The sequence below is a fragment of the Periplaneta americana genome, chromosome 6, assembly GCF_040183065.1.
Source record: "Periplaneta americana isolate PAMFEO1 chromosome 6, P.americana_PAMFEO1_priV1, whole genome shotgun sequence".
Classification (NCBI taxonomy): domain Eukaryota; kingdom Metazoa; phylum Arthropoda; class Insecta; order Blattodea; family Blattidae; genus Periplaneta; species Periplaneta americana.
In genome coordinates, this window is record NC_091122.1 from 101,619,747 (window position 1) to 101,635,415 (window position 15,669).

Sequence of the window (15,669 nt, forward strand, 5' to 3'; positions counted from 1 at the left end):
AGCCATTTTTAAGTAAGTAAGACAATTTTAAGAAGAATCTTTGGACCCTCCAAGTATAGAGATGGCAGCTGGAGAATAAAAACTAACAAAAAACTAAATTATTTAATACATACTCAAAATATAATAAATTTCATCAGGACTATGAGGTTAAGTTGGTTTGGCCATGTTAAAAAAAATGGCAGAGGCTAATGAAAGTACAGTATATACAGTATATAAATGGAAACCCCTGGGAACTAGAGCAGCAGGTAGACCGAAAAGCCGCTGGGAAAATGATATTGTGAATGATTTGAGAAAGATCAGAATCACGGATTGGATGATGGTCGTACAGAATAGAAGTTCCTGGAAAAAAATTGTTGAGAAAGCCAAGACATTCAATTGTGAAGTTGTAGTGCCTTGAGAAGAAGAAGAAGAAGAAGAAGAAGAAGAAGAAGAAGAAAGACAATTATTGTCTATGAAAATTATTATTTAAGTCTTGAAGACAGAAGTTGAACATACTGTAAACAATTTCTCTTCGTAGTAACTATATGTTCTATTATACTGAGAAAGGTCCCGGAGGCTAGCACCGCAAACTCGAATGAACTTATTCTGCCTTAGGTACCATTCTTTACTTAGGAATCACTATTGGAAGTCCGAGCGGCCGCTTTCTTTGTAGTTATCGTGACTCAGCTAGAGCTATCATCCCCCACTACAATATATGAAAAGTGAGAGTGATGTAGGGAAATGGGAGAACTCGAGAAAGATTCTCATGTACTTTGGCTTTATCCATCTACAAATACGATCCCGCTACCATCAGGACTGTCATCATAAGCCCTTGCTCTGACAAGTGAGCTACCATGGCGGCTATTAGTAGTGAGAATGAAGGGAGATAAAGCCTTGGTTTTTAACAACTACGCTATGTTGCCTGCGTCAGCGTGACAATACAAGAACAATACTATTGAAGTATATACACTATAAAGCATTATTGCTAATTCGTGTATAGATATTTAACCAGACATCCACACGCGTTTGATATCAGATATTTCTGGGTACAAATTTAAGCGCAACGTCTCTTTATAACCGCTGTACGGATAACTTGAACATGTATTGAGCTCGGCGCGCAGTTCAATAGGAGGCTGCTTACCTGCTTCAGGTATTACTAAGTTAGATAAATATTGAAAGATTTAAACTTCGCAATATTGTGAACCATGCTTTCTGAACCGTAATATAAACCATACCTACCCAAATATGGTTACGTCATTTTATCATATCAGACGTGTATAGGGCTAAGTTAAATGTAATATAGGTATATGAAGTAGCAATAGGTACTACTTTATAGTGCATAATTAAATTCCTACTCCTAATCATTATACCACAGTGCATAACACACTACTGCGTGTCACGCCGAAGTCAAGAGTCTGAATCTCGCTGTCGCATTACGCAGTGGGTCTTGTGCAATGTCGCCGCGCAGTAGTCCCGCGTGTGGCTGTTAAAGTAAGCGTTCACTACATCGTATCGCACTCCTCGTACGAATCGCACACAACAGATATTTTAAGTGCACTGAGTTCACTGTAACGGCTCCACCTCATCGCCTCATAGGATTCCCCTATCAGCTGTTTAAAACATGACGTCGTACGATATTGACATTACTGAAAACAGAGGAGTTGAGGTTAGGTCTAGCCTATTAATTACGTCTGTTAGCGAATAATAATTTGTAATTACTTCATACGTCTTAATTGAAGAGGAAGAAACGAAAGAAATATTGGTTACATAATATATTTGCAAGAAACGACTTGATTACTACAATGGGAACGCCTCAAATTATATAATTCTTCGCAATTTTCTACACGCGAAATAAGTTTGCCGTCTGCCATTTTGGCGCGACACTGAACATGGCACAACATAATAGTAACAGTTGACCAATTAAAATTGATTTATTAAAGAAGGCCATGATCGCACGCATCGGAAAAGTTGCCCATCCGAGAAACGTGGACGGTTTTGCCGAGAGGCGATGCGCCCGATACGATGTAGTGAACGCGGTTACATAACAATTACAGCAAAGATAGTCTTTTTCCGATCCGTGCGATTCGTCCGATGAGTGCGATACGATGTAGTGAACGCTTACCTTTAAAATCCAGCCTCATAAATAAACATAGACTTGACTTCTGCGTGCACGCAAGAATCATTGCGTGGTTGTTAAAAACTTAAGGCTCTAAGAATCGCGCCGCACACTGCGACGGCACATATCGGACAGGACGTCCCAGTCCAGCAACATTCACCCGTCAAGATTTGCGTGTCTTCCTTATTTTAGGGATAGCCAGGGACGGCTTTCGACGAGGGGCTGCAGAGCTGCAGCACCCCCAGACATTTGTGACTTGTCTCGTTTTATGTTGTGAAATACATTTATTATACAATGTCTATTTAGCGGCTCGAATTTTTTTAAATTTCGCTCTCATTGACATGCACGCAATCGTTAGTGAAATCACTTCCTCCCCTGGTTCTGCCAGAGCGAAGCCAGAGACAAGGACTATGGGTCAAGCCACTTCCTCCCCTGGAGCTGCCAGTCTCGTCTCGGATGCTTTGCGCGTAGTTTTACCCATCCCCCTGCTGCCACTGGCCATGAATCCCAAGCCCCTACAGTCTCGGCTGCGCGAAACGAGGAAACCGGGGCAAATTGAACGCTGCGCTTGCCGCCATATTGTTGGAGAGCAGACAAATAATAGCAGTGCGTAAATCACGCAATTTAACGCTGTGATGATCTAAAATTGACATATTATGGCCATTTTCGACGTTTAACGTAAAATTAGGACGAAATAAACATATTCAAAGTTTCATTGATATGTGTTAGAACATTAAAGAAAAGAAAATACGTATGCAGCAATTTATAGAAAACATACTGTTACATCCATAAATAGGCCTACACAATACACATTATAGATTGTATAATTTTACGATAATCAGCAAATTGTTAGGTTTCAGAGAATCTAGAATTATATTAACATATTAACTCTTAGATCACAAGCAACGAGTCTAACTCGTTGATCACAAGACATAAATATATGCAATTTGATTACACAAGTTCTTGTTATAATCAAATTCCTAAGTGAAATAAATATGCGATAATCAGTATAGACTCGTTGTTAAGTTTTAGAGAATCAAAAATAAATTATATTACCGGTACTTTTAGACCACAGGACATAGGTAATCTGGCAAAATATAATATGCGAAGGTAGCCAAATTACATTGAATTCATTCTTCAATTAATAAAGGGAATGCTATCAATTATAAAAAGTATCGGTACCTAATACACTGCAAACAATAGGTAACGTGAAGACCTAAAAACTAAACAATCACTTTATGCAAGATAAAAAAAAACCACATACTTTTTATGTGTGGATTTTTTACATATTGTATTTTTATTTTAAATAAATAAAATAGATATATTATCATTGCTTGCGGAGTGATGGTACATAATTTTTATGCACATATGCAATATCAATAAGTTGCCATTCCTTGCTTTTGTTAATAAAATATATCCGGCAAAACGTAAAAGAGTTATTTATAGGTGAACTCTGAATCATAAATTCACAAAGGAGGCTTAGCTTTTATAGCTATTTATTTATTTATTATCTGTATATTTATTTATCCATATATGGATCTTGAATGAAAGTTTATTATCTTGCAGATAAATTCATTTACATAATAAAAACAAAAAGTTATCTTTCCACTAATGTTTTAACATCTGATGTGTAAGTTTAAATAATTCACTCAGTGGGATTTCTCTACAGTCTGATATACCTGTACTAACAATTAAGTATTCTTTATTGTCGTAAACTACTGATTGATTTTTAATGATATTGATATTGTAACAACAGAGATAATATTATATCGTACCTTTTGCAAATAGCTTGGAAAATTAAACAGGGATGGTATTATCGCCGCGCTCTCATGGTTAACATTCGGCAGGTCTTTGAGCGGCCTCATGCGTTCGGCAGGTCTTTGAAATTTAATTGTATTATTGTTTTCAATTTCTTGTGTCGCCGCTCCAATCACTCGCCTCAATTTCAATAATGCAACCAATAAGCTGCTTCAATTATTATTAAATGACACTTACTTGTCTAATCCACGTAGACTAAACCCGAGGTTGCAATGTCTTGTGCTGAGGACGAACATTAAGGTATGTGATTAAAAATTATTATTATAGAGTTATTATTAAGAGTTAAGAAAGCCAACGTACTCGTATATGAAATAATAATAATAATAATAATAATAATGATAATAATAATAATAATAATAATAATAATAATAATAATAATAATAATAATAATAATAATAGCCATTTAACAATATAACAAACTAGTGCTTATTCTTATCGAGAAAGTAGACGTGACAACGTGACGCTTAGAGTGAAATCTACAGAGCAACAATCGGTCGGCAATATTATTTTTTTAAACCACACCGCACGTTATTGTATGATGCCGACATGTTAACCATGAGTCCGCGGCGATAATATATCATCTTTCAAAATTATATTGCCATTACTTTCACACTATTCACTAAAAACACCCGAGACAAAACAAAGGACAAGTATGACAATCGTGTTTACCGCTCTATTTCTACCAGTAGCATGGCGGCGTAAACATGCGCAGACTGGTTTCAATTTTGGACAGCACACCAGCGCTCTGTGTGAGTCTAGTATACTATTATAACATTATAACGTCTTTGATGAATCCAGAGTTTCCAGGCGCTGCAAAATTTGCAGCAGCTGTCAGTAGCGCGCAGTTTTAAATACATTTTCTTTAATGTTGTGAGTATAACAAGTGCAACAATGTTTAATTCTGTACAATATTTACAGTTGGGACGTTCGTTCTGTGCAAGTCCCTACAGTCTCGGCTGCGCGAAACGAGGAAACCGGGGCAAATTGAACGCTGCGCTTGCCGCCATATTGTTGGAGAGCAGACAAATAATAGCAGTGCGTAAATGACGCAATTTAACGCTGTGATGATGTAAAATTGACATAGTATGGCCATTTTCGACGTTTAACGTAAAATTAGGACGAAATAAACATATTCAAAGTTTCATTGATATGTGTTAGAACATTAAAGAAAAGAAAATACGTATGCAGCAATTTATAGAAAACATACTGATACATCCATAAATAGGCCTACACAATACACATTATAGATTGTATAATTTTACGATAATCAGCAAATTGTTAGGTTTGAGAGAATCTAAAATTATATTAACATCTTAACTCTTAGATCACAAGACATAAATATATGCACCTTGATTACACAAGTTCTTGTTATAATCAAATTCCTAAGTGAAATAAATATGCGATAATCAGTATAGACTTGTTGTTAAGTTTTAGAGAATCAAAAATAAATTATATTACGGGTACTTTTAGACCAGAGGACATAGGTAATCTGGCAAAATATAATATGCGAAGGTAGCCAAATTACATTGAATTCATTCTTCAATTAATAAAGGGAATGCTATCAATTATAAAAAGTATCGGTACCTAATACATTGCAAACAATAGGTAACGTGAAGACCTAAAAACTAAACAATCACTTTATGCAAGATAAAAAAAAACCACATACTTTTTATGTGTGGATTTTTTACATATTGTATTTTTATTTTAAATAAATAAAATAGATATATTATCATTGCTTGCGGAGTGATGGTACATAATTTTTATGCACATATGCAATATCAATAAGTTGCCATTCCTTGCTTTTGTTAATAAAATATATCCGGCAAAATGTAAAAGAGTTATTTATAGGTGAACTCTGAATCATAAATTCACAAAGGAGGCTTAGCTATTATAACTATTTATTTATTTATTATCTGTATATTTATTTATCCATATATGGATCTCGAATGAAAGTTTATTATCTTGCAGATAAATTCATTTACATAATAAAAACAAAAAGTTATCTTTCCACTAATGTTTTAACATCTGATGTGTAAGTTTAAATAATTCACTCAGTGGGATTTCTCTACAGTCTGATATACCTGTACTAACAATTAAGTATTCTTTATTGTCGTAAACTACTGATTGGTTTTTAATGATATTGATATTGTAACAACAGAGATAATATTACATCGTACCTTTTGCAAATGGCTTGGAAAATTAAACAGGGATGGTATTATCGCCGCGCTCTCATGGTTAACATTCGGCAGGTCTTTGAGCGGCCTCATGCGTTCGGCAGGTCTTTGAAATTTAATTGCATTATTGTTTTCAATTTCTTGTGTCGCCGCTCCAATCACTCGCCTCAATTTCAATAATGCAACCAATAAGCTGCTTCAATTATTATTAAATGACACTTACTTGTCTAATCCACGTAGACTAAATCCGAGGTTGCAATGTCTTGTGCTGAGGACGAACATTAAGGTATGTGATTAAAAATTATTATTAAAGAGTTATTATTAAGAGTTAAGAAAGCCAACGTACTCGTATATGAAATAATAATAATAATAATAATAATAATAATAATAATAATAATAATAATAATAATAATAGCCATTTAACAATATAACAAACTAGTGCTTATTCTTATCGAGAAAGTAGACGTGACAACGTGACGCTTAGAGTGAAACCTACAGAGCAACAATCGGTCGGCAAAATTATTTTTTTAAACCACACCGCACGTTATTGTATGATGCCGACATGTTAACCATGAGTCCGCGGCGATAATATATCATCTTTCAAAATTATATTGCCATTACTTTCACACTATTCACTAAAAACACCCAAGACAAAACAAAGGACAAGTATGACAATCGTGTTTACCGCTCTATTTCTACCAGTAGCATGGCGGCGTAAACATGCGCAGACTGGTTTCAATTTTGGACAGCACACCAGCGCTCTGTGTGAGTCTAGTATATTATTATAACGTCATTGGTTCTGTGCCGGTGAGAATCATGTGGTAGCTAGCCAGTGAGCCTACACTCTCGCGCATGCGCAGAATATGGCAAGTGGCCAGTCTCGCAGAAAGCCTTGGCTGTGTAACATCGTCCTGCCACGTGCGTGATAATTGCTGTTTGTTAGTTTAGTTAGTTCATATTCATATTGTTTATTTATTATCATGACAAATTGCAGTTGTGTGTGTTTGTGTAGACTAAAATGCCTCCTATTCAGTCTAAACTTGGCGCAAAAACACTGCATAGCCAAACTCGGGAAGTTGTGAACAATATACATTCTTTCATGAAGAGTGAAGCAGCTTCTGGAGACTTTTTAATACCGCTGAAAAATGTAAAAGAACGAGTGAGTGCAGCAACTAAAGTGCCCGAAAGAACAATAAGAAAGATAATTAAAGAAGGGAAACAGTGTGAGGAAGAAGGGACCTCTTTTGGAACGCCCGGTAAAGTTCATCGTGTACCGAAACGCATCACAGATGTTGATGATTTTGATAAAAGAATTATACGACAGACAATTTATAATTTTTATATAAATGACAAAACAGTGCCCACTGTCAGTAAACTGCTACCTAAACTAAAAGATGCCATAAACTTTAACGGCGGTAGTACATGTTTAAAGATCATTTTACGTGATATGGGGTTTAAATGGAAGAAGACAAGAAATAATAAAGCGGTATTACAGGAAAGGCATGATATTCGAGAACAGCGCGTATCATATTTACGCGCAATAAAAAAATACAGAGAAAAAGGTAGGCCTCTAATATACGAGGATGAAACGTATATTCATAGCACGCATACAAGACCAAAAAATTGGAGTGATGACAAAACCTCAGGTTTACTGGCGCCTATTTCGAAAGGACCTAGGCTTATTATTGTTCATGCAGAGGGTCGAGCGGGTTTTGTACCCGGCGCATTTCTGATGTTTAAATCGAACAGGAAAACTGGAGACTACCATCATGAAATGAATGCCAACAATTACCAGAAGTGGATAACGGAAAAGTTGATTCCGAATTTGCCCCCTAGATCTGTTTTTATAATAGATAACGCACCTTACCATAACGTGCAGTTGCATAAAGCTCCCTCAAGTAATTCAAAGAAAAGTGATATGCAGGACTGGCTTAGAAGAAACAATGTGCAGTTTCAGGAAAATATGCTGAAAGTGGAGCTTTACGGGCTCATTAAAACACATAAGCCACTTCATAAAACTTACGTGATTGACAATCTCTTAGCTATGAATGGACATTGTGTACTCAGATTGCCGCCGTATTCACCTGAGCTAAATCCATTGGAATTGATTTGGGCAGATATCAAGCAGTGGGTAGCCGGTCAAAACATAACTTTTAAATTAGAGCAAGTGATGAAATTGTGCCAACAACGGGTTGATGACATCAGTGTAGAAAAATGGGAAAAATTATGTGAACATGTTATAAAAATCGAAGATGAATATATTGAACAGGAACGAATTATGGAAAATGTAATTGAAAGCTTCATAATTACGGGAGGAGACAGCAGTAGTGAAAGCGACGACGATGAAGATGATGATCACGACGACAATGGTGGTGATATATCTGGTATCGAAAGTTTGTCTGATGATTAGATATATTGATTGCGTCTGTTTCTCTTCATTGCTATATAATTGAACCATGGATATCATGTTATGTTTATAATCAGTTTGTATTTATTATGATAACACGTGTGATGTGATAAGTGATACTGGACAACTGTGAGTGGAATGCGCCGTTCATCGCACATCCTGGAACCAACTGCGCATGATGATGTCACTACACGCTGCAGATCCCAGCCGAGGCGGTAAGTCACGTGTTTCTATAAACTCACTCTGTTGCTCAAGTAACCAAGCACACCGGCACAGAACGACCGTCCCAACTGTACAGTCTATTCAGTTCAGTACCTTAACAATTCAGGAGAAATATGAAATTAAGTGCCCATCAGTTGAATCTCATAATGGAAAGAGCCACTAAACAAAATACAGAGGCTCGCATATTTTTTGGTGATTTATCCAGTATTCCTGCTTTCTTCTCTCGATCTCCACTCAGTCTGTATTAGATTAATGTGTTTCAAAGACAATTCCATCAGCTGGGGCAACAAGATGGAGTTTTAAAATAAGAACAATAAATGTTGTTCATGAGAAGAAGGAGCCATTGCTAGAACGTTTTCAAACCATAATGGAATCTGAAACATTTAATAACATCACAATAAATGAGGCAAGCGCCCAGGTGCGTACTCTTGAAGATCCTGAATTCAATTTCTGGCTCAGTTTTTTTTTCATTTATTGAAGTATCATGTAGATATATTATGCAATCAACTACAACATCGCCAGTTAGGTATTTCTAAGGTCCAAATCTGCATATAAAAATTAAATTATGGTTTATTTAACGACACTCGCAACTGCAGGGGTTATAACAGCGTCGCCAGTGTGCCGGAATTTTGTCTCGCAGGATTCTTTTAAATGCCAGTAAATATACTGATATGAGCCTGTCTCATTTAAACACACTTAAATGCCATCGATCTGGGCCGGGATCGAACCCGCAACCGACTATGCTACCGAGGCCGACTCTGCATATCAAGCTTTGTTAATGCCATACAGACAATACGGAACAGTGCACAGTTGAGCAGCGAGATCTGTGAAAATGAAAACCCTAAAAAGCGTTGTAAGGTCGAAGAGATTCAGACAAGGGTTGCGGCAGCCAAGGAAGTGTGTGACCTCATTATCACACAAGCTAACACTTGATTCCCCTTCATAAATCATAACAAGTGAGTATAACAAGTGCAACAATGTTTAATTCTGTACAATATTTACAGTCTATTCAGTTCAGTACCTTAACAATTCAGGAGAAATGTGAAATTAAGTGCCCATCAGTTGAATCTCATAATGGAAAGAGCCGCTAAACAAAATACAAAGGCTCGCATATTTTTTGGTGATTTATCCAGTATCCCTGCTTTCTTCTCTCGATCTCCACTCAGTCTGTATTAGATTAATGTGTTTCAAAGACAATTCCATCAGCTGGGGCAACAAGATGGAGTTTTAAAATAAGAACAATAAATGTTGTTCATGAGAAGAAGGAGCCATTGCTAGAACGTTTTCAAACCATAATGGAATCTGAAACATTTAATAACATCACAATAAATGAGGCAAGCGCCCAGGTGCGTACTCTTGAAGATCCTGAATTCAATTTCTGGCTCAGTTTTTTTTTCATTTATTGAAGTATCATGTAGATATATTATGCAATCAACTACAACATCGCCAGTTAGGTATTTCTAAGGTCCAAATCTGCATACAAAAATTAAATTATGGTTTATTTAACGACACTCGCAACTGCAGGGGTTATAACAGCGTCGCCAGTGTGCCGGAATTTTGTCTCGCAGGATTCTTTTAAATGCCAGTAAATATACTGATATGAGCCTGTCTCATTTAAACACACTTAAATGCCATCGATCTGGGCCGGGATCGAACCCGCAACCGACTATGCTACCGAGGCCGACTCTGCATATCAAGCTTTGTTAATGCCATACAGACAATACGGAACAGTGCACAGTTGAGCAGCGAGATCTGTGAAAATGAAAACCCTAAAAAGCGTTGTAAGGTCGAAGAGATTCAGACAAGGGTTGCGGCAGCCAAGGAAGTGTGTGACCTCATTATCACACAAGCTAACACTTGATTCCCCTTCATAAATCATAACAAGTGAGTATAACAAGTGCAACAATGTTTAATTCTGTACAATATTTACAGTCTATTCAGTTCAGTACCTTAACAATTCAGGAGAAATGTGAAATTAAGTGCCCATCAGTTGAATCTCATAATGGAAAGAGCCGCTAAACAAAATACAAAGGCTCGCATATTTTTTGGTGATTTATCCAGTATCCCTGCTTTCTTCTCTCGATCTCCACTCAGTCTGTATTAGATTAATGTGTTTCAAAGACAATTCCATCAGCTGGGGCAACAAGATGGAGTTTTAAAATAAGAACAGTAATTGTTGTTCATGAGAAGGAGTCATTGCTAGAATGTTTTCAAACCATAATGGAATCTGAAACATCTAACAATATCACAATAAATGAGTCAAGCACGGAACAGTGCACAGTTGAGCAGCGAGATCTGTGAAAATGAAAACCCTAAAAAGCGTCGTAAGGTCGAAGGGATTCAGACAAGGTTTGCGGCAGCCAAGCTAACACCCGATTCCAGTTCATAGATCATCTGATATTATCTTCTTTTCTCTGTCAAGAAAAATTTGAATGTTACAAAAGATCATTTCCTGAAAATGACCTAAATGTATGTGTGAAGCTTTTTCCAATGTTCGATAAAGACAAACTAAAAACGGAACTCACTGTGTTGTATCAGAGACAAGAATTCAGAAATATCAGTGACGCAGTCAAGCTCTTGCAGTATCTTCTATCCGAGAACTTGCAGGCCTCATTTTCAGAAGTTGTGAAACTACTACGCATAGCTATCACCATACCAATGACAGCTTCCGAACCAGAACGTTGCTTTTCGTGTTTGAAGAGAGTAAAATCCTATCTTAGAAATACGATGAGAGAAGTGACCGCATTAGCTATGTTTTCCATTGTAAAGATTATGTTAAACGACATATCGGATTTTAATAAGAAGATCATTCTAAAGTTTGCAACTTACAAGACAAGGCGCATGGAACTAATCTTTAAATAAGGTAAGTTGCATGGTTTATTTTTGTATGCAGTCCTCCTGAATTCAATACCCACGAGCCGCCACTGGGAATAGCTACATCAATTTCTCCAACTATAATTAAAACACGATAATATATAATGCCGCCAACTTATATGGGCCCGTGGGACCTGAGCCCACCCAATAATTTGTCGTCTTATTATTATTATTATTATTATTATTATTATTATTATTATTATTATTATTATTATTATTATTATTATTATTATTTCCTTTTCCATTCTTTCCTGGCTTAGTTACCTCATGAGTGATGCCTTACGGTGCAAGAGGACTACATTATATAAAGTCCTCTTGTTACGGTGTCATTAATGAGGTACAAACGCCCTGTCTTCAAAGAATACCTCGAGCCTGCAAATAATAGCAGTTCTTAATTTTTAAATATTTGCAACCTTGTATTTATGCAAAATGAGTTTCTCGTCTATGTTCACATCAAAACAAAAGTGAGACATTTCCTTGAACTTTAAAATGATATCACTGTGTGTGTGAGTGTATGTATGTCAAAGACGCAGGTTCGCATGACGCCATGTTTGGGGAGCACAAATGATGATGTTCTGTAAAAGATTCGGAGTTCAGAAAATACCATTGGGTATATACAAAGACGTTGGGTATATAGGCGTTTTCTTAGCGGACATCCCCCTTCACTGTAATATAACTAAACTTATTTACGTATTTTCTAATAAGTAAATCTAAATACTGTAACTAAGCATTGCTTTAAATATAAACGCTTTATATTGCTCATAAATAGACTTATTAGTTTATTTCTATTCCCAATGACCAAATATATGGAATATTTTTACATAATGTTATTTTATATACAGTACGTTAGAAAATACGTAAATAACTTTTTAAGTTCTATTACAAGAGAAGGATGTCCGCTAAAAAGATGCCTATATACCCAATGGTATTTTCGAAACACATAACGCACTGTAATAAAAATGCTCAGTGTTTTGAGAATCAGAGGCGATATGACTCCTTAGAACTTTCAACTGCAGACATTCATTACAGTTCCCTCATTCTTACATCATTCTCAATGACAGAATATTGTGAAAATGTGAATGTATGCATTGCTCGCTTTGTTCTTAAATCATTAATAAGAAAATATGGTGTAATAAATCTAAAGACTCAATTTATGGCACATACCAGCAGTAAACAAAATCTCTTTTCTTTTCTTTTTTTTTTAAAGAAAGAATAATGGGAGTCTTGTCATATCATCATCTCAGATTGTAGAAATATGCCGCTTAAATGAAAGAGCGATTATACAGATGTTGACAGAGAATAATGGCACATTGCCAGTGGCGTGGCGTCAATGTAAGCTAAAAAGCTTAGCTTCCCCAGTTAATAATAATTTCATAATAAACCTGCAGTTTATGGAGAAAATTATTTATTAATTTTAATATAATTTATATTTACGCGTTAAATATTGTGATGCGGCAGCTCAGGATGATTTGTGATGCAGCAGTAAACAAGAAGCCTGCACACACCAGCTTCCAAGCAGACTGGTTTCTTCTGTGTAATCCACCCCGCAGATTTTCCATCCCTTTCTAACTAAAGTGGCAAGTCTAACTAGTCGCAAGGCTCGTAAGAAGCTAGCTTTAACATTTAAAATAAGTAGTTTCCGAGTTATCCCTTTTCGTCAGTTATGTTCAGTTGAAGTGTTAGTGTGCATTATGGCTGATGTAATAAATAATGAGCGAAATAACAGTTCCTGACACTAATTTACTAGAATTTTTTTTAGGACAATTGTATTATCAAGACTGACTTACGAACAAAAGTGTGATTTAAAAAAACAAATGATCGACTCCCTTGCTGTCAATGAAGGACACAACCAAAAGACAGACGCATACTTACGTAATGATACTAATATTGTGATTTCTCTAAGTATGACAGGGAGTGAGCTAATGTTATACGTATACGTGTATATTTGTTAAGAGATATGTGTAAACCGTGAAATCATATTTTACTACGCATCATTTGAGGTCATGCCTTATTGGTGTTACTTACGATGTTCCAACCAATCTTCGACTTGAAATTGACTACTATTTATTTTAAGACAGTATTTTTGTAATACGTTTTCTCATATTGCATGAAAAACAACTTGAGTTAGCTTCCCCTGCTCATAATTTCATGCTACGCCACTGCATATTACCACCAAAGGATCTCTTTTACATCGTGTGAAACATTAGAACTCTTGTAGGCCTGCAATCTTTCTACAACTAGCCTATAGGAAATGGGTCCCCAGATTCCTCCGAGAATCACATTTTAAACTCGTTAAACTGACCATAGAAGAACTATGGGCGTAACTCAGCCGACTAAGGCCTGTCGATCCGGAGTTGCGCCCAGGCGTGGGCTCGATTCCTGCTTGGACTGATTATCTGGTTAGATTTTTTTTCCGATATCCCTATCTGTAAGGCGAATGTCAAGTAATCTATGGCCTCGTCTCGCCAAATACCATCTCGCTATCATCAACACCATGATGCTAAATAATCTAGTAGTTGATACAGCGTCGTTAAATAACCAACTGAAAGAAAGTACTATATAAAGAGCAGATGTCACCACACAGCTAAAGAGCAGATGTCACCACACAGCTAAAGAGCAGATGTCACCACACAGCTTAAGGTTACCGGTTCAACACGACTTGACATAAAAAAGTTGAAAGACAACATGTAACGAAGTCAATAATAATAATAATAATAATAATAATAATAATAATAATAATAATAATACTTACTTACTTACTTACAAATGGCTTTTAAGGAACCCGAAGGTTCATTGCCGCCCTCACATAAGCCCGCCAGCGGTCCCTATCCTGTGCAAGATTAATCCAGTCTCTATCATCATACCCCACCTCCCTCAGATCCATTTTAATATTATCCTCCCATCTACGTCTCGGCCTCCCTAAAGGTCTTTTTCCCTCCGGTCTCCCAACTAACACTCTATATGCATTTCTGGATTCGCCCATACGTGCTACATGCCCTGCCCATCTCAAACGTCTGGATTTAATGTTCCTAATTATGTCAGGTGAAGAATACAATGCGTGCAGTTCTGTGTTGTGTAACTTTCTCCATTCTCCTGTAACTTCATCCCGCTTAGCCCCAAATATTTTCCTAAGCACCTTATTCTCAAACACCCTGAACCTATGTTCCTCTCTCAGAGTGAGAGTCCAAGTTTCACAACCATACAGAAGAACCGGTAATATAACTGTTTTATAAATTCTAACTTTCAGATTTTTCGACAGCAGACTGGATGATAAGAGCTTCTCAACCGAATAATAACACGCATTTCCCATATTTATTCTGCGTTTAATTTCCTCCCGAGTGTCATTTATATTTGTTACTGTTGCTCCAAGATATTTGAATTTTTCCACCTCTTCGAAGGATAAATCTCCAATTTTTATATTTCCATAATAATAATAATAATAATAATAATAATAATAATAATAATAATAATAGTAATAATAATAATGAGTCAATAGGCAAGATGTTCTGTACACTAGGCCTGAGTTCTATTATGTGACTAATTCATACATGACACTTATTTCATACTACAGCCGTGATAATAAGCTAATGCATGGGAGGCCTATTTATATTTCAAACTAAAACATTAGTCCATTTTGAATACGAAATATACAAACACACTAAAACACACCCCGATCAAATTCTCAACACACAGATCAATTTCAGCACACACACACTATTTGACTCCACCTTTCAACACCTTTCAACAATCAAATGCACCCACATAACAGGCAGAGAAGTTCGAGATGACGCCGAGATCTAGTAGGCTCTGAGGATGGTGATGAAGCACCGAAACAGCTGTAAGCCGCACAAACTTACATAATTAACACGAGTAAGTCCGCTAGTTAATCAATTACTTAAAACATTAGGTATGGTACGTGTTTTTATTTTACAGGTGTATATTATGTGACATGGAAGCAGATAAATAATAATTGTTTGCTTCTCGTCCACAGCAAAGCAAACATGACGTGTTCACAATATAGGCCTAATGTAATGCCTTACACAGCTGGCAGTGTTTTGTTAATAATAGTTAATACTAAT

The 15,669-nt window shown here is 36.4% G+C and overlaps 1 protein-coding gene across 1 annotated transcript in view; it reads left to right on the plus strand.

Annotated features, from left to right (window-relative positions):
- LOC138701566 (uncharacterized) overlaps positions 1-15,669 on the plus strand; it is a 52,906-nt gene that overhangs the window by 23,327 nt on the left and 13,910 nt on the right. The gene's annotated exons all lie outside the window — the stretch shown is intronic.